Consider the following 18,418-nt stretch of genomic DNA (forward strand, 5'->3'; position numbering starts at 1 on the left):
ATTGTGCCACTTCTCATTTCTTTTTAAATTTGCTTATGATTCCAAAATAAATGTATCCCTTTTAATAGCGGAAATGTTGGACAACAACATGAGGTCTGGCGCTACCTATTTACATAAAATTAACATACGGGTAGTGTGTTCATGGGTAATAAATCTACCTTCACATGTAATGCAGTTCAGAGAATATTGAGTCCATAAAGAGTCTTGAAAGAAAGCCATGGTTGTGTTGGTTGTTCTCTCCAACTCCCTGCAACAGAAACAGGATGGATGGAGTAAAGTTATCCTACCAGACATAGGAGTCCTGAATGGGCCCACAAGTCTTATATATCTCGCCTGATCGAGCCTGATCGGGTGATGAGCGTGGTATCATGTTGCAAGTGGCTTTATGGCTTAGCTTACTAACTGTAAATGCATAAGAGTAATACTCTTAGCATTTCTCAATTTTAGGGCTACACCACAATGAATGCGCCCGATCTCGGAAGCTAAGCAGTTTCGGGCCTAGTTAGTACCTGGATGGGAGACCGCCTGGGAATACCAGGTGCTGTAGGCTTTTTTGTGCTCCATGTTCAGGCAGTGAGCCATTTCTCAATTGGCTTTCAAAACTGCATGGTCTAGCCAACTAGATGCTTAAAGGTACAAATCTCAGAAGGCCCAGAGTCTACGGCCACACCACACTGAATGCGCCTGATCTCGTCTGATCTCAGAAGCTAAGCAGTGTCGGGCCTAGTTAGTACCTGGATGGGAGACCGCCTGGGAATACCAGGTGCTGTAGGCTTTTTTGTGTTCAATGTTCAGGCAGTGAGCCATTTCTCAATTGGCTTTCAAAACTGCATGGTCTAGCCAACTAGATGCTTAAAGGTACAAATCTCAGAATGCCCAGAGCCTACGGCCACACCACACTGAATGCGCCTGATCTCGTCTGATCTCAGAAGCTGAGCAGTGTCGTGCCTAGTTAGTACCTGGATGGGAGACTGTCTGGGAATACCAGGTGCTGTAGGCTTTTTTGTGCTCCATGTTCAGGCAGTGAGCCATTTCTCAATTGGCTTTCAAAACTGCATGGTCTAGCCAACTAGATGCTTAAAGGTACAAATCTCAGAAGGCCCAGAGCCTACGGCCACACCACACTGAATGCGCCTGATCTCGTCTGATCTCAGAAGCTAAGCAGTGTCGGGCCTAGTTAGTACCTGGATGGGAGACCGCCTGGGAATACCAGGTGCTGTAGGCTTTTTTGTGCTCCATGTTCAGGCAGTGAGCCATTTCTCAATTGGCTTTCAAAACTGCATGGTCTAGCCAACTAGATGCTTAAAGGTACAAATCTCAGAAGGCCCAGAGCCTACGGCCACACCACACTGAATGCGCCTGATCGCGTCTGATCTCAGAAGCTAAGCAGTGTCGGGCCTAGTTAGTACCTGGATGGGAGACCGCCTGGTAATACCAGGTGCTGTAGGCTTTTTTGTGCTCCATGGTCAGGCAGTGAGCCATTTCTCAATTGGCTTTCAAAACTACATGGTCTAGCCAACTAGATGCTTAAAGGTACAAATCTCAAAAGGCACAGAGCCTACGGCCACACCACACTGAACGCGTCTGATCTCAGAAGCTAAGCAGTGTCGGGCCTAGTTAGTACCTGGATGGGAGACCGCCTGGGAATACCAGGTTCTGTAGGCTTTTTTGTGCTCTATGATTAGTAATTGTGCCACTTCTCAATTTCTTTTTAAATTTGCTTATGATTCCAAGATAAATGTATCCCTTTTAATAGCGGAAATGTTGGACAACAACATGAGGGCTGGCGCTACCTATTTACATAAAATTAACATACGGGTAGTGTGTTCATGGGTAATAAATCTACCTTCACATGTAATGCAGTTCAGAGAATATTGAGTCCATAAAGAGTCTTGAAAGAAAGCCATGGTTGTGTTGGTTGTTCTCTCCAACTCCCTGCAACAGAAACAGGATGGATGGAGTAAAGTTATCCAACCAGACATAGGAGTCCTGAATGGGCCCACAAGTCTTATATATCTCGCCTGATCGAGCCTGATCCAGCGCTGATCGGGTGATGAGCGTGGTATCATGTTGCAAGTGGCTTTATGGCTTAGCTTACTAACTGTAAATGCATAAGAGTAATACTCTTAGCATTTCTCAATTTTAGGGCTACACCACAATGAATGCGCCCGATCTCGGAAGCTAAGCAGTTTCGGGCCTAGTTAGTACCTGGATGGGAGACCGCCTGGGAATACCAGGTGCTGTAGGCTTTTTTGTGCTCCATGTTCAGGCAGTGAGCCATTTCTCAATTGGCTTTCAAAACTGCATGGTCTAGCCAACTAGATGCTTAAAGGTACAAATCTCAGAAGGCCCAGAGCCTACGGCCACACCACACTGAATGCGCCTGATCTCAGAAGCTAAGCAGTGTCGGGCCTAGTTAGTACCTGGATGGGAGACCACCTGGGAATACCAGGTGCTGTAGGCTTTTTTGTGCTCCATGTTCAGGCAGTGAGCCATTTCTCAATTGGCTTTCAAAACTGCATGGTCTAGCCAACTAGATGCTTAAAGGTACAAATTTCAAAAGGCCCAGAGCCTACGGCCACACCACACTGAATGCGCCTGATCTCGTCTGATCTCAGAAGCTAAGCAGTGTCGGGCCTAGTTAGTACCTGGATGGGAGACCGCCTGGGAATACCAAGTGCTGTATGCTTTTTTGTGCTCCATGTTCAGGCAGTGAGCCATTTCTCAATTGGCTTTCAAAACTGCATGGTCTAGCCACCTAGATGCTTAAAGGTACAAATCTCAGAAGGCCCAGAGCCTATGGCCACACCACACTGAATGCGCCTGATCTCGTCTGATCTCAGAAGCTAAGCAGTGTCGGGCCTAGTTAGTACCTGGATGGGAGACCGCCTGGGAATACCAGGTGCTGTAGGCTTTTTTGTGCTCCATGTTCAGGCAGTGAGCCATTTCTCAATTGGCTTTCAAAACTGCATGGTCTAGCCAACTAGATGCTTAAAGGTACAAATCTCAGAAGGCCCAGAGCCTACGGCCACACCACACTGAATGCGCCTGATCTCGTCTGATCTCAGAAGCTGAGCAGTGTCGGCCCTAGTTAGTACCTGGATGGGAGACCGCCTGGGAATACCAGGTTCTGTAGGCTTTTTTGTGCTCTATGATTAGTAATTGTGCCACTTCTCAATTTCTTTTTAAATTTGCTTATGATTCCAAAATAAATGTATCCTTTTTAATAGCGGAAATGTTGGACAACAACATGAGGGCTGGCGCTACCTATTTACATAAAATTAACATACGGGTAGTGTGTTCATGGGTAATAAATCTACCTTCACATGTAATGCAGTTCAGAGAATATTGAGTCCATAAAGAGTCTTGAAAGAAAGTCATGGTTGTGTTGGTTGTTCTCTCCAACTCCCTGCAACAGAAACAGGATGGATGGAGTAAAGTTATCCTACCAGACATAGGAGTCCTGAATGGGCCCACAAGTCTTATATATCTCGCCTGATCGGGTGATGAGCGTGGTATCATGTTGCAAGTGGCTTTATGGCTTAGCTTACTAACTGTAAATGCATAAGAGTAATACTCTTAGCATTTCTCAATTTTAGGGCTACACCACAATGAATGCGCCCGATCTCGGAAGCTAAGCAGTTTCGGGCCTAGTTAGTACCTGGATGGGAGACCGCCTGGGAATACCAGGTGCTGTAGGCTTTTTTGTGCTCCATGTTCAGGCAGTGAGCCATTTCTCAATTGGCTTTCAAAACTGCGTGGTCTAGCCAAACTAGATGCTTAAAGGTACAAATCTCAGAAGGCCCAGAGCCTACGGCCACACCACACTGAATGCGCCTGATCTCGTCTGATCTCAGAAGCTAAGCAGTGTCGGGCCTAGTTAGTACCTGGATGGGAGACCGCCTGGGAATACCAGGTGCTGTAGGCTTTTTTGTGCTCCATGTTCAGGCAGTGAGCCATTTCTCAATTGGCTTTCAAAACTGCATGGTCTAGCCAACTAGATGCTTAAAGGTACAAATCTCAGAAGGCCCAGAGCCTACGGCCACACCACACTGAATGCGCCTGATCTTGTCTGATCTCAAAAGCTAAGCAGTGTTGGGCCTAGGTAGTACCTGGATGGGAGACCGCCTGGGAATACCAGGTGCTGTAGGCTTTTTTGTGTTCCATGTTCAGGCAGTGAGCCATTTCTCAATTGGCTTTCAAAACTGCATGGTCTAGCCAACTAGATGCTTAAAGGTACAAATCTCAGAAGGCCCAGAGCCTACGGACACACCACACTGAATGCGCCTTATCTCAGAAGCTAAGCAGTGTCGGGCCTAGTTAGTACCTGGATGGGAGACCACCTGGGAATACCAGGTGCTGTAGGCTTTTTTGTGCTCCATGTTCAGGCAGTGAGCCATTTCTCAATTGGCTTTCAAAACTGCATGGTCTAGCCAACTAGATGCTTAAAGGTACAAATCTCAGAAGGCCCAGAGCCTACGGCCACACCACACTGAATGCGCCTGATCTCGTCTGATCTCAGAAGCTAAGCAGTGTCGGGCCTAGTTAGTATCTGGATGGGAGACCGCCTGGGAATACCAGGTGCTGTAGGCTTTTTTGTGCTCCATGTTCAGGCAGTGAGCCATTTCTCAATTGGCTTTCAAAACTGCATGGTCTAGCCAACTAGATGCTTAAAGGTACAAATCTCAGAAGGCCCAAAGCCTACGGCCACACCACACTGAATGCGTCTGATCTCAGAAGCTAAGCAGTGTCGGGCCTAGTTAGTACCTGGATGGGAGACGGCCTGGGAATACCAGGTGCTGTAGGCTTTTTTGTGCTCCATGTTCAGGCAGTGAGCCATTTCTCAATTGGCTTTCAAAACTGCATGGTCTAGCCAACTAGATGCTTAAAGGTACAAATCTCAGAAGGCTCAGAGCCTACGGCCACACCACACTGAATGCGCCTGATCTCGTCTGATCTCAGAAGCTAAGCAGTGTAGGGCCTAGTTAGTACCTGGATGGGAGACCGCCTGGGAATACCAGGTTCTGTAGGCTTTTTTGTGCTCTATGATTAGTAATTGTGCCACTTCTCATTTCTTTTTAAATTTGCTTATGATTCCAAAATATATGTATCCCTTTTAATAGCGGAAATGTTGGACAACAACATGAGGGCTGGCGCTACCTATTTACATAAAATTTAACATACGGGTAGTGTGTTCATGGGTAATAAATCTACCTTCACATGTAATGCAGTTCAGAGAATATTGAGTCCATAAAGAGTCTTGAAAGAAAGCCATGGTTGTGTTGGTTGTTCTCTCCAACTCCCTGCAACAGAAACAGGATGGATGGAGTAAAGTTATCCTACCAGACATAGGAGTCCTGAATGGGCCCACAAGTCTTATATATCTCGCCTGATCGAGCCTGATCGGGTGATGAGCGTGGTATCATGTTGCAAGTGGCTTTATGGCTTAGCTTACTAACTGTAAATGCATAAGAGTAATACTCTTAGCATTTCTCAATTTTAGGGCTACACCACAATGAATGCGCCCGATCTCTGAAGCTAAGCAGTTTCGGGCCTAGTTAGTACCTGGATGGGAGACCGCCTGGGAATACCAGGTGCTGTAGGCTTTTTTGTGCTCCATGTTCAGGCAGTGAGCCATTTCTCAATTGGCTTTCAAAACTGCATGGTCTAGCCAACTAGATGCTTAAAGGTACAAATCTCAGAAGGCCCAGAGCCTACGGCCACACCACACTGAATGCGCCTGATCTCGTCTGATCTCAGAAGCTAAGCAGTGTCGGGCCTTGTTAGTACCTGGATGGGAGACCGCCTGGGAATACCAGGAGCTGTAGGCTTTTTTGTGCTCCATGTTCAGGCAGTGAGCCATTTCTCAATTGGCTTTCAAAACTGCATGGTCTAGCCAACTAGATGCTTAAAGGTACAAATCTCAGAAGGCCCAGAGCCTACGGCCACACCACAGTACCTGGATGGGAGACGGCCTGGGAATACCAGGTGCTGTAGGCTTTTTTGTGCTCCATGTTCAGGCAGTGAGCCATTTCTCAATTGGCTTTCAAAACTGCATGGTCTAGCCAACTAGATGCTTAAAGGTACAAATCTCAGAAGGCCCAGAGCCTACGGCCACACCACACTGAATGCGCCTGATCTCGTCTGATCTCAGAAGCTAAGAAGTGTCGGGCCTAGTTAGTACCTGGATGGGAGACCGCCTGGGAATACCAGGTTCTGTGGGATTTTTTGTGCTCTATGATTAGTAATTGTGCCACTTCTCAATTTCTTTTTAAATTTGCTTATGATTCCAAAATAAATGTATCCCTTTTAATAGCGGAAATGTTGGACAACAACATGAGGGCTGGCGCTACCTATTTACATAAAATTAACATACGGGTAGTGTGTTCATGGGTGATAAATCTACCTTCACATGTAATGCAGTTCAGAGAATATTGAGTCCATAAAGAGTCTTGAAAGAAAGCCATGGTTGTGTTGGTTGTTCTCTCCAACTCCCTGCAACAGAAACAGGATGGATGGAGTAAAGTTATCCTACCAGACATAGGAGTCCTGAATGGGCCCACAAGTCTTATATATCTCGCCTGATCGAGCCTGATCGGGTGATGAGCGTGGTATCATGTTGCAAGTGGCTTTATGGCTTAGCTTACTAACTGTAAATGCATAAGAGTAATACTCTTAGCATTTCTCAATTTTAGGGCTACACCACAATGAATGCGCCCGATCTCGGAAGCTAAGCAGTTTCGGGCCTAGTTAGTACCTGGATGGGAGACCGCCTGGGAATACCAGGTGCTGTAGGCTTTTTTGTGCTCCATGTTCAGGCAGTGAGCCATTTCTCAATTGGCTTTCAAAACTGCATGGTCTAGCCAACTAGATGCTTAAAGGTACAAATCTCAGAAGGCCCAGAGCCTACGGCCACACCACACTGAATGCGTCTGATCTCAGAAGCTAAGCAGTGTCGGTCCTAGTTAGTACCTGGATGGGAAAACGCCTGGGAATACCAGGTGCTGTAGGCTTTTTTGTGCTCCATGTTCAGGCAGTGAGCCATTTCTCAATTGGCTTTCAAAACTGCATGGTCTAGCCAACTAGATGCTTAAAGGTACAAATCTCAGAAGGCCCAGAGCCTACGGCCACACCACACTGAATGCGTCTGATCTCAGAAGCTAAGCAGTGTCGGGCCTAGTTAGTACCTGGATGGGAGACCGCCTGGGAATACCAGGTGCTGTAGGCTTTTTTGTGCTCCATGTTCAGGCAGTGAGCCATTTCTCAATTGGCTTTCAAAACTGCATGGTCTAGCCAACTAGATGCTTAAAGGTACAAATCTCAGAAGGCCCAGAGCCTACGGCCACACCACACTGAATGCGTCTGATCTCAGAAGCTAAGCAGTGTCGGGCCTAGTTAGTACCTGGATGGGAGACCGCCTGGGAATACCAGGTGCTGTAGGCTTTTTTGTGCTCCATGTTCAGGCAGTGAGCCATTTCTCAATTGGCTTTCAAAACTGCATGGTCTAGCCAACTAGATGCTTAAAGGTACAAATTTCAGACTAGATGCTTAAAGGTACAAATTTCAGAAGGCCCAGAGCCTACGGCCACACCACACTGAATGCGCCTGATCTCGTCTGATCTCAGAAGCTAAGCAGTGTCGGGCCTAGTTAGTACCTGGATGGGAGACCGCCTGGGAATACCAGGTGCTGTAGGCTTTTTTGTGCTCCATGTTCAGGCAGTGAGCCATTTCTCAATTGGCTTTCAAAACTGCATGGTCTAGCCAACTAGATGCTTAAAGGTACAAATCTCAGAAGGCCCAGAGCCTACGGCCACACCACACTGAATGCGCCTGATCTCGTCTGATCTCAGAAGCTAAGCAGTGTTGGGCCTAGTTAGTACCTGGATGGGAGATCGCCTGGGAATACCTGGTTCTGTGGGCTTTTTTGTGCTCTATGATTAGTAATTGTGCCACTTCTCAATTTCTTTTTAAATTTGCTTATGATTCCAAAATAAATGTATCCCTTTTAATAGCGGAAATGTTGGACAACAACATGAGGGCTGGCGCTACCTATTTACATCAAATTAACATACATGTAGTGTGTTCATGGGTGATAAATCTACCTTCACATGTAATGCAGTTCAGAGAATATTGAGTCCATAAAGAGTCTTGAAAGAAAGCCATGGTTGTGTTGGTTGTTCTCTCCAACTCCCTGCAACAGAAACAGGATGGATGGAGTAAAGTTATCCTACCAGACATAGGAGTCCTGAATGGGCCCACAAGTCTTATATATCTCGCCTGATCGAGCCTGATCGGGTGATGAGCGTGGTATCATGTTGCAAGTGGCTTTATGGCTTAGCTTACTAACTGTAAATGCATAAGAGTAATACTCTTAGCATTTCTCAATTTTAGGGCTACACCACAATGAATGCGCCCGATCTCGGAAGCTAAGCAGTTTCGGGCCTAGTTAGTACCTGGATGGGAGACCGCCTGGGAATACCAGGTGCTGTAGGCTTTTTTGTGCTCCATGTTCAGGCAGTGAGCCATTTCTCAATTGGCTTTCAAAACTGCATGGTCTAGCCAACTAGATGCTTAAAGGTACAAATCTCAGAAGGCCCAGAGCCTATGGCCACACCACACTGAATGCGCCTGATCTCGTCTGATCTCAGAGCCTAAGCAGTGTCGGGCCTAGTTAGTACCTGGATGGGAGACCGCCTGGGAATACCAGGTGCTGTAGGCTTTTTTGTGCTCCATGTTCAGGCAGTGAGCCATTTCTCAATTGGCTTTCAAAACTGCATGGTCTAGCCAACTAGATGCTTAAAGGTACAAATCTCAGACGGCCCAGAGCCTACGGCCACACCACACTGAATGCGTCTGATCTCAGAAGCTAAGCAGTGTCGGGCCTAGTTAGTACCTGGATGGGAGACGGCCTGGGAATACCAGGTGCTGTAGGCTTTTTTGTGCTCCATGTTCAGGCAGTGAGCCATTTCTCAATTGGCTTTCAAAACTGCATGGTCTAGCCAACTAGATGCTTAAAGGTACAAATCTCAGAAGGCCCAGAGCCTACGGCCACACCACACTGAATGCGCCTGATCTCGTCCGATCTCAGAAGCTAAGCAGTGTCGGGCCTAGTTAGTACCTGGATGGGAGACCGCCTGGGAATACCAGGTGCTGTAGTCTTTTTTGTGCTCCATGTTCAGGCAGTGAGCCATTTCTCAATTGGCTTTCAAAACTGCATGGTCTAGCCAACTAGATGCTTAAAGGTACAAATCTCAGAAGGCTCAGAGCCTACGGCCACACCACACTGAATGCGCCTGATCTCGTCTGATCTCAGAAGCTAAGCAGTGTAGGGCCTAGTTAGTACCTGGATGGGAGACCGCCTGGGAATACCAGGTTCTGTAGGCTTTTTTGTGCTCTATGATTAGTAATTGTGCCACTTCTCATTTCTTTTTAAATTTGCTTATGATTCCAAAATAAATGTATCCCTTTTAATAGCGGAAATGTTGGACAACAACATGAGGGCTGGCGCTACCTATTTACATAAAATTAACATACGGGTAGTGTGTTCATGGGTAATAAATCTACCTTCACATGTAATGCAGTTCAGAGAATATTGAGTCCATAAAGAGTCTTGAAAGAAAGCCATGGTTGTGTTGGTTGTTCTCTCCAACTCCCTGCAACAGAAACAGGATGGATGGAGTAAAGTTATCCTACCAGACATAGGAGTCCTGAATGGGCCCACAAGTCTTATATATCTCGCCTGATCGAGCCTGATCGGGTGATGAGCGTGGTATCATGTTGCAAGTGGCTTTATGGCTTAGCTTACTAACTGTAAATGCATCAGAGTAATACTCTTAGCATTTCTCAATTTTAGGGCTACACCACAATGAATGCGCCCGATCTCGGAAGCTAAGCAGTTTCGGGCCTAGTTAGTACCTGGATGGGAGACCGCCTGGGAATACCAGGTGCTGTAGGCTTTTTTGTGCTCCATGTTCAGGCAGTGAGCCATTTCTCAATTGGCTTTCAAAACTGCATGGTCTAGCCAACTAGATGCTTAAAGGTACAAATCTCAGAAGGCCCAGAGTCTACGGCCACACCACACTGAATGCGCCTGATCTCGTCTGATCTCAGAAGCTAAGCAGTGTCGGGCCTAGTTAGTACCTGGATGGGAGACCGCCTGGGAATACCAGGTGCTGTAGGCTTTTTTGTGCTCAATGTTCAGGCAGTGAGCCATTTCTCAATTGGCTTTCAAAACTGCATGGTCTAGCCAACTAGATGCTTAAAGGTACAAATCTCAGAAGGCCCAGAGCCTACGGCCACACCACACTGAATGCGCCTGATCTCGTCTGATCTCAGAAGCTGAGCAGTGTCGTGCCTAGTTAGTACCTGGATGGGAGACTGCCTGGGAATACCAGGTGCTGTAGGCTTTTTTGTGCTCCATGTTCAGGCAGTGAGCCATTTCTCAATTGGCTTTCAAAACTGCATGGTCTAGCCAACTAGATGCTTAAAGGTACAAATCTCAGAAGGCCCAGAGCCTACGGCCACACCACACTGAATGCGCCTGATCTCGTCTGATCTCAGAAGCTGAGCAGTGTCGTGCCTAGTTAGTACTTGGATGGGAGACTGCCTGGGAATACCAGGTGCTGTAGGCTTTTTTGTGCTCCATGTTCAGGCAGTGAGCCATTTCTCAATTGGCTTTCAAAACTGCATGGTCTAGCCAACTAGATGCTTAAAGGTACAAATCTCAGAAGGCCCAGAGCCTACGGCCACACCACACTGAATGCGCCTGATCTCAGAAGCTAAGCAGTGTCGGGCCTAGTTAGTACCTGGATGGGAGACTGCCTGGGAATACCAGGTGCTGTAGGCTTTTTTGTGCTCCATGTTCAGGCAGTGAGCCATTTCTCAATTGGCTTTCAAAACTGCATGGTCTAGCCAACTAGATGCTTAAAGGTACAAATCTCAGAAGGCCCAGAGCCTACGGCCACACCACACTGAATGCGCCTGATCGCGTCTGATCTCAGAAGCTAAGCAGTGTCGGGCCTAGTTAGTACCTGGATGGGAGACCACCTGGTAATGCCAGGTGCTGTAGGCTTTTTTGTGCTCCATGGTCAGGCAGTGAGCCATTTCTCAATTGGCTTTCAAAACTACATGGTCTAGCCAACTAGATGCTTAAAGGTACAAATCTCAAAAGGCCCAGAGCCTACGGCCACACCACACTGAATGCGTCTGATCTCAGAAGCTAAGCAGTGTCGGGCCTAGTTAGTACCTGGATGGGAGACCGCCTGGGAATACCAGGTTCTGTAGGCTTTTTTGTGCTCTATGATTAGTAATTGTGCCACTTCTCAATTTCTTTTTAAATTTGCTTATGATTCCAAGATAAATGTATCCCTTTTAATAGCGGAAATGTTGGACAACAACATGAGGGCTGGCGCTACCTATTTACATAAAATTAACATACGGGTAGTGTGTTCATGGGTAATAAATCTACCTTCACATGTAATGCAGTTCAGAGAATATTGAGTCCATAAAGAGTCTTGAAAGAAAGCCATGGTTGTGTTGGTTGTTCTCTCCAACTCCCTGCAACAGAAACAGGATGGATGGAGTAAAGTTATCCAACCAGACATAGGAGTCCTGAATGGGCCCACAAGTCTTATATATCTCGCCTGATCGAGCCTGATCCAGCGCTGATCGGGTGATGAGCGTGGTATCATGTTGCAAGTGGCTTTATGGCTTAGCTTACTAACTGTAAATGCATAAGAGTAATACTCTTAGCATTTCTCAATTTTAGGGCTACACCACAATGAATGCGCCCGATCTCGGAAGCTAAGCAGTTTCGGGCCTAGTTAGTACCTGGATGGGAGACCGCCTGGGAATACCAGGTGCTGTAGGCTTTTTTGTGCTCCATGTTCAGGCAGTGAGCCATTTCTCAATTGGCTTTCAAAACTGCATGGTCTAGCCAACTAGATGCTTAAAGGTACAAATCTCAGAAGGCCCAGAGCCTACGGCCACACCACACTGAATGCGCCTGATCTCATCTGATCTCAGAAGCTAAGCAGTGTCGGGCCTAGTTAGTACCTGGATGGGAGACCACCTGGGAATACCAGGTGCTGTAGGCTTTTTTGTGCTCCATGTTCAGGCAGTGAGCCATTTCTCAAATGGCTTTCAAAACTGCATGGTCTAGCCAACTAGATGCTTAAAGGTACAAATTTCAGAAGGCCCAGAGCCTACAGCCACACCACACTGAATGCGCCTGATCTCGTCTGATCTCAGAAGCTAAGCAGTGTCGGGCCTAGTTAGTACCTGGATGGGAGACCGCCTGGGAATACCAAGTGCTGTATGCTTTTTTGTGCTCCATGTTCAGGCAGTGAGCCATTTCTCAATTGGCTTTCAAAACTGCATGGTCTAGCCAACTAGATGCTTAAAGGTACAAATCTCAGAAGGCCCAGAGCCTATGGCCACACCACACTGAATGCGCCTGATCTCGTCTGATCTCAGAAGCTAAGCAGTGTCGGGCCTAGTTAGTACCTGGATGGGAGACCGCCTGGGAATACCAGGTGCTGTAGGCTTTTTTGTGCTCCATGTTCAGGCAGTGAGCCATTTCTCAATTGGCTTTCAAAACTGCATGGTCTAGCCAACTAGATGCTTAAAGGTACAAATCTCAGAAGGCCCAGAGCCTACAGCCACACCACACTGAATGCGCCTGATCTCGTCTGATCTCAGAAGCTGAGCAGTGTCGGCCCTAGTTAGTACCTGGATGGGAGACCGCCTGGGAATACCAGGTTCTGTAGGCTTTTTTGTGCTCTATGATTAGTAATTGTGCCACTTCTCAATTTCTTTTTAAATTTGCTTATGATTCCAAAATAAATGTATCCTTTTTAATAGCGGAAATGTTGGACAACAACATGAGGGCTGGCGCTACCTATTTACATAAAATTAACATACGGGTAGTGTGTTCATGGGTAATAAATCTACCTTCACATGTAATGCAGTTCAGAGAATATTGAGTCCATAAAGAGTCTTGAAAGAAAGCCATGGTTGTGTTGGTTGTTCTCTCCAACTCCCTGCAACAGAAACAGGATGGATGGAGTAAAGTTATCCTACCAGACATAGGAGTCCTGAATGGGCCCACAAGTCTTATATATCTCGCCTGATCGAGCCTGATCGGGTGATGAGCGTGGTATCATGTTGCAAGTGGCTTTATGGCTTAGCTTACTAACTGTAAATGCATAAGAGTAATACTCTTAGCATTTCTCAATTTTAGGGCTACACCACAATGAATGCGCCCGATCTCGGAAGCTAAGCAGTTTCGGGCCTAGTTAGTACCTGGATGGGAGACCGCCTGGGAATACCAGGTGCTGTAGGCTTTTTTGTGCTCCATGTTCAGGCAGTGAGCCATTTCTCAATTGGCTTTCAAAACTGCGTGGTCTAGCCAACTAGATGCTTAAAGGTACAAATCTCAGAAGGCCCAGAGCCTACGGCCACACCACACTGAATGCGCCTGATCTCGTCTGATCTCAGAAGCTAAGCAGTGTCGGGCCTAGTTAGTACCTGAATGGGAGACCGCCTGGGAATACCAGGTGCTGTAGGCTTTTTTGTGCTCCATGTTCAGGCAGTGAGCCATTTCTCAATTGGCTTTCAAAACTGCATGGTCTAGCCAACTAGATGCTTAAAGGTACAAATCTCAGAAGGCCCAGAGCCTACGGCCACACCACACTGAATGCGTCTGATCTCAGAAGCTAAGCAGTGTAGGGCCTAGTTAGTACCTGGATGGGAGACCGCCTGGGAATACCAGGTTCTGTAGGCTTTTTTGTGCTCTATGATTAGCAATTGTGCCACTTCTCATTTCTTTTTAAATTTGCTTATGATTCCAAAATAAATGTATCCCTTTTAATAGCGGAAATGTTGGACAACAACATGAGGTTTGGCGCTACCTATTTACATAAAATTAACATACGGGTAGTGTGTTCATGGGTAATAAATCTACCTTCACATGTAATGCAGTTCAGAGAATATTGAGTCCATAAAGAGTCTTGAAAGAAAGCCATGGTTGTGTTGGTTGTTCTCTCCAACTCCCTGCAACAGAAACAGGATGGATGGAGTAAAGTTATCCTACCAGACATAGGAGTCCTGAATGGGCCCACAAGTCTTATATATCTCGCCTGATCGAGCCTGATCGGGTGATGAGCGTGGTATCATGTTGCAAGTGGCTTTATGGCTTAGCTTACTAACTGTAAATGCATAAGAGTAATACTCTTAGCATTTCTCAATTTTAGGGCTACACCACAATGAATGCGCCCGATCTCGGAAGCTAAGCAGTTTCGGGCCTAGTTAGTACCTGGATGGGAGACCGCCTGGGAATACCAGGTGCTGTAGGCTTTTTTGTGCTCCATGTTCAGGCAGTGAGCCATTTCTCAATTGGCTTTCAAAACTGCATGGTCTAGCCAACTAGATGCTTAAAGGTACAAATCTCAGAAGGCTCAGAGTCTACGGCCACACCACACTGAATGCGCCTGATCTCGTCTGATCTCAGAAGCTAAGCAGTGTCAGGCCTAGTTAGTACCTGGATGGGAGACCGCCTGGGAATACCAGGTGCTGTAGGCTTTTTTGTGTTCAATGTTCAGGCAGTGAGCCATTTCTCAATTGTCTTTCAAAACTGCATGGTCTAGCCAACTAGATGCTTAAAGGTACAAATCTCAGAATGCCCAGAGCCTACGGCCACACCACACTGAATGCGCCTGATCTCGTCTGATCTCAGAAGCTGAGCAGTGTTGTGCCTAGTTAGTACCTTGATGGGAGACTGTCTGGGAATACCAGGTGCTGTAGCCTTTTTTGTGCTCCATGTTCAGGCAGTGAGCCATTTCTCAATTGGCTTTCAAAACTGCATGGTCTAGCCAACTAGATGCTTAAAGGTACAAATCTCAGAAGGCCCAGAGCCTACGGCCACACCACACTGAATGCGCCTGATCTCGTCTGATCTCAGAAGCTAAGCAGTGTCGGGCCTAGTTAGTACCTGGATGGGAGACCGCCTGGGAATACCAGGTGCTGTAGGCTTTTTTGTGCTCCATGTTCAGGCAGTGAGCCATTTCTCAATTGGCTTTCAAAACTGCATGGTCTAGCCAACTAGATGCTTAAAGGTACAAATCTCAGAAGGCCCAGAGCCTACGGCCACACCACACTGAATGCGCCTGATCGCGTCTGATCTCAGAAGCTAAGCAGTGTCGGGCCTAGTTAGTACCTGGATGGGAGACCGCCTGGTAATACCAGGTGCTGTAGGCTTTTTTGTGCTCCATGGTCAGGCAGTGAGCCATTTCTCAATTGGCTTTCAAAACTACATGGTCTAGCCAACTAGATGCTTAAAGGTACAAATCTCAAAAGGCCCAGAGCCTACGGCCACACCACACTGAACGCGTCTGATCTCAGAAGCTAAGCAGTGTCGGGCCTAGTTAGTACCTGGATGGGAGACCGCCTGGGAATACCAGGTTCTGTAGGCTTTTTTGTGCTCTATGATTAGTAATTGTGCCACTTCTCAATTTCTTTTTAAATTTGCTTATGATTCCAAGATAAATGTATCCCTTTTAATAGCGGAAATGTTGGACAACAACATGAGGGCTGGCGCTACCTATTTACATAAAATTAACATACGGGTAGTGTGTTCATGGGTAATAAATCTACCTTCACATGTAATGCAGTTCAGAGAATATTGAGTCCATAAAGAGTCTTGAAAGAAAGCCATGGTTGTGTTGGTTGTTCTCTCCAACTCCCTGCAACAGAAACAGGATGGATGGAGTAAAGTTATCCAACCAGACATAGGAGTCCTGAATGGGCCCACAAGTCTTATATATCTCGCCTGATCGAGCCTGATCCAGCGCTGATCGGGTGATGAGCGTGGTATCATGTTGCAAGTGGCTTTATGGCTTAGCTTACTAACTGTAAATGCATAAGAGTAATACTCTTAGCATTTCTCAATTTTAGGGCTACACCACAATGAATGCGCCCGATCTCGGAAGCTAAGCAGTTTCGGGCCTAGTTAGTACCTGGATGGGAGACCGCCTGGGAATACCAGGTGCTGTAGGCTTTTTTGTGCTCCATGTTCAGGCAGTGAGCCATTTCTCAATTGGCTTTCAAAACTGCATGGTCTAGCCAACTAGATGCTTAAAGGTACAAATCTCAGAAGGCCCAGAGCCTACGGCCACACCACACTGAATGCGCCTGATCTCAGAAGCTAAGCAGTGTCGGGCCTAGTTAGTACCTGGATGGGAGACCACCTGGGAATACCAGGTGCTGTAGGCTTTTTTGTGCTCCATGTTCAGGCAGTGAGCCATTTCTCAATTGGCTTTCAAAACTGCATGGTCTAGCCAACTAGATGCTTAAAGGTACAAATTTCAGAAGGCCCAGAGCCTACGGCCACACCACACTGAATGCGCCTGATCTCGTCTGATCTCAGAAGCCAAGCAGTGTCGGGCCTAGTTAGTACCTGGATGGGAGACCGCCTGGGAATACCAAGTGCTGTATGCTTTTTTGTGCTCCATGTTCAGGCAGTGAGCCATTTCTCAATTGGCTTTCAAAACTGCATGGTCTAGCCAACTAGATGCTTAAAGGTACAAATCTCAGAAGGCCCAGAGCCTATGGCCACACCACACTGAATGCGCCTGATCTCGTCTGATCTCAGAAGCTAAGCAGTGTCGGGCCTAGTTAGTACCTGGATGGGAGACCGCCTGGGAATACCAGGTGCTGTAGGCTTTTTTGTGCTCCATGTTCAGGCAGTGAGCCATTTCTCAATTGGCTTTCAAAACTGCATGGTCTAGCCAACTAGATGCTTAAAGGTACAAATCTCAGAAGGCCCAGAGCCTACGGCCACACCACACTGAATGCGTCTGATCTCAGAAGCTGAGCAGTGTCGGCCCTAGTTAGTACCTGGATGGGAGACCGCCTGGGAATACCAGGTTCTGTAGGCTTTTTTGTGCTCTATGATTAGTAATTGTGCCACTTCTCAATTTCTTTTTAAATTTGCTTATGATTCCAAAATAAATGTATCCTTTTTAATAGCGGAAATGTTGGACAACAACATGAGGGCTGGCGCTACCTATTTACATAAAATTAACATACGGGTAGTGTGTTCATGGGTAATAAATCTACCTTCACATGTAATGCAGTTCAGAGAATATTGAGTCCATAAAGAGTCTTGAAAGAAAGCCATGGTTGTGTTGGTTGTTCTCTCCAACTCCCTGCAACAGAAACAGGATGGATGGAGTAAAGTTATCCTACCAGACATAGGAGTCCTGAATGGGCCCACAAGTCTTATATATCTCGCCTGATCGAGCCTGATCGGGTGATGAGCGTGGTATCATGTTGCAAGTGGCTTTATGGCTTAGCTTACTAACTGTAAATGCATAAGAGTAATACTCTTAGCATTTCTCAATTTTAGGGCTACACCACAATGAATGCGCCCGATCTCGGAAGCTAAGCAGTTTCGGGCCTAGTTAGTACCTGGATGGGAGACCGCCTGGGAATACCAGGTGCTGTAGGCTTTTTTGTGCTCCATGTTCAGGCAGTGAGCCATTTCTCAATTGGCTTTCAAAACTGCGTGGTCTAGCCAAACTAGATGCTTAAAGGTACAAATCTCAGAAGGCCCAGAGCCTACGGCCACACCACACTGAATGCGCCTGATCTCGTCTGATCTCAGAAGCTAAGCAGTGTCGGGCCTAGTTAGTACCTGGATGGGAGACCGCCTGGGAATACCAGGTGCTGTAGGCTTTTTTGTGCTCCATGTTCAGGCAGTGAGCCATTTCTCAATTGGCTTTCAAAACTGCATGGTCTAGCCAACTAGATGCTTAAAGGTACAAATCTCAGAAGGCCCAGAGCCTACGGCCACACCACACTGAATGCGCCTGATCTTGTCTGATCTCAAAAGCTAAGCAGTGTTGGGCCTAGTTAGTACCTGGATGGGAGACCGCCTGGGAATACCAGGTGCTGTAGGCTTTTTTGTGTTCCATGTTCAGGCAGTGAGCCATTTCTCAATTGGCTTTCAAAACTGCATGGTCTAGCCAACTAGATGCTTAAAGGTACAAATCTCAGAAGGCCCAGAGCCTACGGCCACACCACAGTACCTGGATGGGAGACGGCCTGGGAATACCAGGTGCTGTAGGCTTTTTTGTGCTCCATGTTCAGGCAGTGAGCCATTTCTCAATTGGCTTTCAAAACTGCATGGTCTAGCCAACTAGATGCTTAAAGGTACAAATCTCAGAAGGCTCAGAGCCTACGGCCACACCACACTGAATGCGCCTGATCTCGTCTGATCTCAGAAGCTAAGCAGTGTAGGGCCTAGTTAGTACCTGGATGGGAGACCGCCTGGGAATACCAGGTTCTGTAGGCTTTTTTGTGCTCTATGATTAGTAATTGTGCCACTTCTCATTTCTTTTTAAATTTGCTTATGATTCCA

At 46.8% G+C, this 18,418-nt stretch overlaps 29 non-coding genes and 32 pseudogenes across 29 annotated transcripts; all 61 read left to right on the forward strand.

The window, feature by feature from the left end:
- The first annotated feature begins 441 nt into the window (after positions 1-441).
- On the forward strand, positions 442-550 carry LOC138496036 (5S ribosomal RNA; annotated as a pseudogene).
- Positions 551-656: 106 nt separating this feature from the next.
- Positions 657-775, forward strand: LOC138497053 (5S ribosomal RNA). The gene has a single exon (XR_011278479.1). It is a non-coding gene; the product is annotated as a 5S ribosomal RNA (ribosomal RNA).
- Positions 776-881: 106 nt separating this feature from the next.
- LOC138494781 (5S ribosomal RNA) lies at positions 882-1,000 on the forward strand (annotated as a pseudogene).
- Positions 1,001-1,106: 106 nt separating this feature from the next.
- On the forward strand, positions 1,107-1,225 carry LOC138496189 (5S ribosomal RNA). The gene has a single exon (XR_011277739.1). It is a non-coding gene; the product is annotated as a 5S ribosomal RNA (ribosomal RNA).
- Positions 1,226-1,331: 106 nt separating this feature from the next.
- Positions 1,332-1,450, forward strand: LOC138494239 (5S ribosomal RNA). The gene has a single exon (XR_011277187.1). It is a non-coding gene; the product is annotated as a 5S ribosomal RNA (ribosomal RNA).
- Positions 1,451-1,556: 106 nt separating this feature from the next.
- On the forward strand, positions 1,557-1,665 carry LOC138495319 (5S ribosomal RNA; annotated as a pseudogene).
- A 475-nt stretch (positions 1,666-2,140) lies between these two features.
- Positions 2,141-2,249, forward strand: LOC138496037 (5S ribosomal RNA; annotated as a pseudogene).
- A 106-nt stretch (positions 2,250-2,355) lies between these two features.
- On the forward strand, positions 2,356-2,464 carry LOC138494802 (5S ribosomal RNA; annotated as a pseudogene).
- Positions 2,465-2,570: 106 nt separating this feature from the next.
- Positions 2,571-2,689, forward strand: LOC138494253 (5S ribosomal RNA). The gene has a single exon (XR_011277200.1). It is a non-coding gene; the product is annotated as a 5S ribosomal RNA (ribosomal RNA).
- Positions 2,690-2,795: 106 nt separating this feature from the next.
- LOC138497075 (5S ribosomal RNA) lies at positions 2,796-2,914 on the forward strand. Its single transcript, XR_011278499.1, has one exon. It is a non-coding gene; the product is annotated as a 5S ribosomal RNA (ribosomal RNA).
- Positions 2,915-3,020: 106 nt separating this feature from the next.
- Positions 3,021-3,139, forward strand: LOC138494762 (5S ribosomal RNA; annotated as a pseudogene).
- A 454-nt stretch (positions 3,140-3,593) lies between these two features.
- On the forward strand, positions 3,594-3,702 carry LOC138496038 (5S ribosomal RNA; annotated as a pseudogene).
- A 107-nt stretch (positions 3,703-3,809) lies between these two features.
- On the forward strand, positions 3,810-3,928 carry LOC138496200 (5S ribosomal RNA). The gene has a single exon (XR_011277740.1). It is a non-coding gene; the product is annotated as a 5S ribosomal RNA (ribosomal RNA).
- Positions 3,929-4,034: 106 nt separating this feature from the next.
- On the forward strand, positions 4,035-4,153 carry LOC138493981 (5S ribosomal RNA). The gene has a single exon (XR_011276953.1). It is a non-coding gene; the product is annotated as a 5S ribosomal RNA (ribosomal RNA).
- Positions 4,154-4,259: 106 nt separating this feature from the next.
- On the forward strand, positions 4,260-4,368 carry LOC138495459 (5S ribosomal RNA; annotated as a pseudogene).
- Positions 4,369-4,474: 106 nt separating this feature from the next.
- Positions 4,475-4,593, forward strand: LOC138493600 (5S ribosomal RNA). Its single transcript, XR_011276608.1, has one exon. It is a non-coding gene; the product is annotated as a 5S ribosomal RNA (ribosomal RNA).
- A 106-nt stretch (positions 4,594-4,699) lies between these two features.
- Positions 4,700-4,808, forward strand: LOC138495366 (5S ribosomal RNA; annotated as a pseudogene).
- Positions 4,809-4,914: 106 nt separating this feature from the next.
- On the forward strand, positions 4,915-5,033 carry LOC138493737 (5S ribosomal RNA). The gene has a single exon (XR_011276732.1). It is a non-coding gene; the product is annotated as a 5S ribosomal RNA (ribosomal RNA).
- Positions 5,034-5,712: 679 nt separating this feature from the next.
- On the forward strand, positions 5,713-5,831 carry LOC138493815 (5S ribosomal RNA). Its single transcript, XR_011276803.1, has one exon. It is a non-coding gene; the product is annotated as a 5S ribosomal RNA (ribosomal RNA).
- A 275-nt stretch (positions 5,832-6,106) lies between these two features.
- LOC138494774 (5S ribosomal RNA) lies at positions 6,107-6,225 on the forward strand (annotated as a pseudogene).
- A 464-nt stretch (positions 6,226-6,689) lies between these two features.
- LOC138496039 (5S ribosomal RNA) lies at positions 6,690-6,798 on the forward strand (annotated as a pseudogene).
- A 106-nt stretch (positions 6,799-6,904) lies between these two features.
- On the forward strand, positions 6,905-7,013 carry LOC138495559 (5S ribosomal RNA; annotated as a pseudogene).
- Positions 7,014-7,119: 106 nt separating this feature from the next.
- Positions 7,120-7,228, forward strand: LOC138495072 (5S ribosomal RNA; annotated as a pseudogene).
- Positions 7,229-7,334: 106 nt separating this feature from the next.
- On the forward strand, positions 7,335-7,443 carry LOC138495073 (5S ribosomal RNA; annotated as a pseudogene).
- Positions 7,444-7,577: 134 nt separating this feature from the next.
- Positions 7,578-7,696, forward strand: LOC138496201 (5S ribosomal RNA). Its single transcript, XR_011277741.1, has one exon. It is a non-coding gene; the product is annotated as a 5S ribosomal RNA (ribosomal RNA).
- A 106-nt stretch (positions 7,697-7,802) lies between these two features.
- On the forward strand, positions 7,803-7,921 carry LOC138494390 (5S ribosomal RNA). The gene has a single exon (XR_011277324.1). It is a non-coding gene; the product is annotated as a 5S ribosomal RNA (ribosomal RNA).
- A 464-nt stretch (positions 7,922-8,385) lies between these two features.
- On the forward strand, positions 8,386-8,494 carry LOC138496040 (5S ribosomal RNA; annotated as a pseudogene).
- A 106-nt stretch (positions 8,495-8,600) lies between these two features.
- LOC138494537 (5S ribosomal RNA) lies at positions 8,601-8,719 on the forward strand. Its single transcript, XR_011277458.1, has one exon. It is a non-coding gene; the product is annotated as a 5S ribosomal RNA (ribosomal RNA).
- Positions 8,720-8,825: 106 nt separating this feature from the next.
- LOC138495367 (5S ribosomal RNA) lies at positions 8,826-8,934 on the forward strand (annotated as a pseudogene).
- Positions 8,935-9,040: 106 nt separating this feature from the next.
- LOC138497084 (5S ribosomal RNA) lies at positions 9,041-9,159 on the forward strand. The gene has a single exon (XR_011278507.1). It is a non-coding gene; the product is annotated as a 5S ribosomal RNA (ribosomal RNA).
- Positions 9,160-9,265: 106 nt separating this feature from the next.
- LOC138493738 (5S ribosomal RNA) lies at positions 9,266-9,384 on the forward strand. The gene has a single exon (XR_011276733.1). It is a non-coding gene; the product is annotated as a 5S ribosomal RNA (ribosomal RNA).
- A 463-nt stretch (positions 9,385-9,847) lies between these two features.
- Positions 9,848-9,956, forward strand: LOC138496042 (5S ribosomal RNA; annotated as a pseudogene).
- A 106-nt stretch (positions 9,957-10,062) lies between these two features.
- LOC138497054 (5S ribosomal RNA) lies at positions 10,063-10,181 on the forward strand. The gene has a single exon (XR_011278480.1). It is a non-coding gene; the product is annotated as a 5S ribosomal RNA (ribosomal RNA).
- Positions 10,182-10,287: 106 nt separating this feature from the next.
- Positions 10,288-10,406, forward strand: LOC138494735 (5S ribosomal RNA; annotated as a pseudogene).
- A 106-nt stretch (positions 10,407-10,512) lies between these two features.
- On the forward strand, positions 10,513-10,631 carry LOC138494704 (5S ribosomal RNA; annotated as a pseudogene).
- Positions 10,632-10,737: 106 nt separating this feature from the next.
- LOC138495035 (5S ribosomal RNA) lies at positions 10,738-10,846 on the forward strand (annotated as a pseudogene).
- Positions 10,847-10,952: 106 nt separating this feature from the next.
- LOC138494394 (5S ribosomal RNA) lies at positions 10,953-11,071 on the forward strand. The gene has a single exon (XR_011277328.1). It is a non-coding gene; the product is annotated as a 5S ribosomal RNA (ribosomal RNA).
- A 106-nt stretch (positions 11,072-11,177) lies between these two features.
- On the forward strand, positions 11,178-11,286 carry LOC138495293 (5S ribosomal RNA; annotated as a pseudogene).
- A 475-nt stretch (positions 11,287-11,761) lies between these two features.
- LOC138496043 (5S ribosomal RNA) lies at positions 11,762-11,870 on the forward strand (annotated as a pseudogene).
- A 106-nt stretch (positions 11,871-11,976) lies between these two features.
- Positions 11,977-12,095, forward strand: LOC138495657 (5S ribosomal RNA). The gene has a single exon (XR_011277629.1). It is a non-coding gene; the product is annotated as a 5S ribosomal RNA (ribosomal RNA).
- A 106-nt stretch (positions 12,096-12,201) lies between these two features.
- On the forward strand, positions 12,202-12,320 carry LOC138494287 (5S ribosomal RNA). Its single transcript, XR_011277231.1, has one exon. It is a non-coding gene; the product is annotated as a 5S ribosomal RNA (ribosomal RNA).
- Positions 12,321-12,426: 106 nt separating this feature from the next.
- LOC138497076 (5S ribosomal RNA) lies at positions 12,427-12,545 on the forward strand. The gene has a single exon (XR_011278500.1). It is a non-coding gene; the product is annotated as a 5S ribosomal RNA (ribosomal RNA).
- Positions 12,546-12,651: 106 nt separating this feature from the next.
- LOC138494777 (5S ribosomal RNA) lies at positions 12,652-12,770 on the forward strand (annotated as a pseudogene).
- Positions 12,771-13,234: 464 nt separating this feature from the next.
- On the forward strand, positions 13,235-13,343 carry LOC138496045 (5S ribosomal RNA; annotated as a pseudogene).
- Positions 13,344-13,449: 106 nt separating this feature from the next.
- Positions 13,450-13,568, forward strand: LOC138497096 (5S ribosomal RNA). Its single transcript, XR_011278518.1, has one exon. It is a non-coding gene; the product is annotated as a 5S ribosomal RNA (ribosomal RNA).
- A 106-nt stretch (positions 13,569-13,674) lies between these two features.
- LOC138495242 (5S ribosomal RNA) lies at positions 13,675-13,783 on the forward strand (annotated as a pseudogene).
- A 463-nt stretch (positions 13,784-14,246) lies between these two features.
- Positions 14,247-14,355, forward strand: LOC138496046 (5S ribosomal RNA; annotated as a pseudogene).
- Positions 14,356-14,461: 106 nt separating this feature from the next.
- Positions 14,462-14,580, forward strand: LOC138494068 (5S ribosomal RNA). Its single transcript, XR_011277032.1, has one exon. It is a non-coding gene; the product is annotated as a 5S ribosomal RNA (ribosomal RNA).
- A 106-nt stretch (positions 14,581-14,686) lies between these two features.
- LOC138495029 (5S ribosomal RNA) lies at positions 14,687-14,805 on the forward strand (annotated as a pseudogene).
- Positions 14,806-14,911: 106 nt separating this feature from the next.
- On the forward strand, positions 14,912-15,030 carry LOC138496202 (5S ribosomal RNA). The gene has a single exon (XR_011277742.1). It is a non-coding gene; the product is annotated as a 5S ribosomal RNA (ribosomal RNA).
- Positions 15,031-15,136: 106 nt separating this feature from the next.
- LOC138494240 (5S ribosomal RNA) lies at positions 15,137-15,255 on the forward strand. Its single transcript, XR_011277188.1, has one exon. It is a non-coding gene; the product is annotated as a 5S ribosomal RNA (ribosomal RNA).
- Positions 15,256-15,361: 106 nt separating this feature from the next.
- LOC138495321 (5S ribosomal RNA) lies at positions 15,362-15,470 on the forward strand (annotated as a pseudogene).
- A 475-nt stretch (positions 15,471-15,945) lies between these two features.
- On the forward strand, positions 15,946-16,054 carry LOC138496047 (5S ribosomal RNA; annotated as a pseudogene).
- Positions 16,055-16,160: 106 nt separating this feature from the next.
- Positions 16,161-16,269, forward strand: LOC138494803 (5S ribosomal RNA; annotated as a pseudogene).
- Positions 16,270-16,375: 106 nt separating this feature from the next.
- On the forward strand, positions 16,376-16,494 carry LOC138494473 (5S ribosomal RNA). Its single transcript, XR_011277400.1, has one exon. It is a non-coding gene; the product is annotated as a 5S ribosomal RNA (ribosomal RNA).
- Positions 16,495-16,600: 106 nt separating this feature from the next.
- On the forward strand, positions 16,601-16,719 carry LOC138497078 (5S ribosomal RNA). Its single transcript, XR_011278501.1, has one exon. It is a non-coding gene; the product is annotated as a 5S ribosomal RNA (ribosomal RNA).
- Positions 16,720-16,825: 106 nt separating this feature from the next.
- Positions 16,826-16,934, forward strand: LOC138495630 (5S ribosomal RNA; annotated as a pseudogene).
- A 464-nt stretch (positions 16,935-17,398) lies between these two features.
- Positions 17,399-17,507, forward strand: LOC138496048 (5S ribosomal RNA; annotated as a pseudogene).
- A 107-nt stretch (positions 17,508-17,614) lies between these two features.
- On the forward strand, positions 17,615-17,733 carry LOC138496203 (5S ribosomal RNA). Its single transcript, XR_011277743.1, has one exon. It is a non-coding gene; the product is annotated as a 5S ribosomal RNA (ribosomal RNA).
- A 106-nt stretch (positions 17,734-17,839) lies between these two features.
- LOC138494073 (5S ribosomal RNA) lies at positions 17,840-17,958 on the forward strand. The gene has a single exon (XR_011277037.1). It is a non-coding gene; the product is annotated as a 5S ribosomal RNA (ribosomal RNA).
- A 275-nt stretch (positions 17,959-18,233) lies between these two features.
- Positions 18,234-18,352, forward strand: LOC138493739 (5S ribosomal RNA). Its single transcript, XR_011276734.1, has one exon. It is a non-coding gene; the product is annotated as a 5S ribosomal RNA (ribosomal RNA).
- The last annotated feature ends 66 nt before the right edge of the window (positions 18,353-18,418 follow it).

This window comes from Ambystoma mexicanum, chromosome 10, assembly GCF_040938575.1.
Source record: "Ambystoma mexicanum isolate Mex_15411 chromosome 10, UKY_AmexF1_1, whole genome shotgun sequence".
Lineage (NCBI taxonomy): Eukaryota > Metazoa > Chordata > Amphibia > Caudata > Ambystomatidae > Ambystoma > Ambystoma mexicanum.